Raw genomic sequence first — 1,825 nt, 5'->3', positions numbered from 1 at the left:
TCCCGCTGGATCAGCCGCCCCGTCCTCCACCTCCAAGGAGCTGCCCCGATGTTCGCCTCGTCTATCGCGCCACCTCAATCCCCACAGCGCTATCTTGACCTGCCCCACCGGAACCGCAGCACCCTCACCAATTCCTCCGATGAAGCCGAGGCCAACTCGGTGCCACCAAGGAGGTTCTGCACTCACCGCTGCATTTTATCTTTTATTCGATCTCACGGGGCTGCCGGTGCTCGATACCGAGCAGACATGGCGTCTCCATCAACGATGCCGTCGCCGGCCACATCATCCATAACGTCTCTCCCACATGTCGTTGCTTCCTCAGCGGCGACTTCCACAACGGAACTAGCTGCAGCTGCTCTGGCTCTCGCTCGCGCTGTGGCTCTGTTCTTGCTGTCGGTCGCGCTGCTGCACTGCTCCTACTTTCATTCGTGCAGATGCTCTACTCTTGCGCTCGCTTGCGCTGCTGCTGCTGCTGCTGCACGACCTCCGGCAGCTACATGAGTTGCTGCTTTAGCACTCGCTCGCGGTGCTACTGCACGACTTGCTCTCTGCTAGTGTGTTCCCTGCTCGAGCGTCTGCTGATTTAGATCACTGCTTCTCTGCTACTAGTGCTCGAACACCCAAAACATCTATTGCAATGCTCTGTTACTAGTTCAATCAGTTTCGACAGTAAAATTCAGTTTCGACTGTGAAGTTCATTTTCTTCAGTTAAGTTCAGAGTGAACAGTACTTACAACATCTGTCAGAGCAGCCATGGCGCGGCTGATGCATTTTACATCTAGCACTTTTTGGTGATGTATTTTACATCATCTATTGCAGATGATATTAGGGTCCCACTTCAGATTAAAGTTGTCTGTCTTGTCATGCTTCAGCCTCGTTGTCGTACACCTTAGCGGAGCTGCTCCAACGATGGAACCGTCCATCACAGCGGAGCAGTACCCTCGTCGCCGTGTCCAGAGGCCTCGGATCTTCTTCCCCGCCTCCGACAGTCACACCAGCATCATCACCATCCTCCACGTCCAACCCAATGATGCTGAGGTCCACAAGGCTATGCCAAAGAGGTTGTACATTCGTCGCATCACTTTGTTTCTCCATTCCTCTGTTCTTCCAATTCAGAAATTCTCGATGGCCCCAGAGAGCCAAAGAGGGGGTTTGGAAATAGTTTTCAACCAGCAATTGACGCGCCTCGGTATAATCTCACTAGCTGCGTCATTGCCCCAAGCGCAAAGATCTGTTCTTCCAATTCATGTGAGCCAAACACCCATGTTGACTGAAATCCTATGTTTCCAAATGCTCTGTTTTGCACGTGCATTCCTATCCTATTCCTATGTTTTTCCTGTCCCTGCATTTATAGAATCCTCCAATTTTAAGGAGCCCTTACAGATTTACTTCATTTTCAGATTGGCGTCAAAGAAAACTCTGTGTGTTATGTCCTGCTCCTGCCGTGCCGTCATCCACCCCACCTGAGGTGCACCATTGACAGAAGCGTTCACTGCAGCAGAGATCCCCCCTGCAGACTTTCTTTCGCCGCATCAGATCTTCTTCCTCGTTGCCGGCAGCCACGCCAACTGCATTACCATCATCGACTGAGCAAATGAATCCGAGGACTAGACAGTTCCGGAAGAGAGGTCGCAGTCTTTCGTGTTTGCTTATGTTATACATCGGTTATTATTACCTGCTACTTTATCGTTCAATCTTGAGTTTTGAATTACCCATGGGTCTCATATCGAGCCAGCAACAAATAGTATTTGTCTACTATCTGGTTCATTTGGGGTCTTCTATGTGGTTCATGTTGGCTGGGCAATAAACAATAGATGATCCATTG

General features: G+C 50.4%; 1 pseudogene; it reads right to left on the bottom strand.

Moving 5' to 3' along the window:
• Positions 1–1,099: 1,099 nt before the first annotated feature.
• On the bottom strand, positions 1,100–1,231 carry LOC119343030 (annotated as a pseudogene).
• Between the last annotated feature and the right edge of the window lie 594 nt (positions 1,232–1,825).

The sequence above is a fragment of the Triticum dicoccoides genome, unplaced genomic scaffold (genome assembly GCF_002162155.2).
Source record: "Triticum dicoccoides isolate Atlit2015 ecotype Zavitan unplaced genomic scaffold, WEW_v2.0 scaffold113190, whole genome shotgun sequence".
NCBI lineage: Eukaryota > Viridiplantae > Streptophyta > Magnoliopsida > Poales > Poaceae > Triticum > Triticum dicoccoides.
Note: the sequence above shows the minus strand (reverse complement) of the source record. Positions and strands in the feature narration are given on the sequence as shown.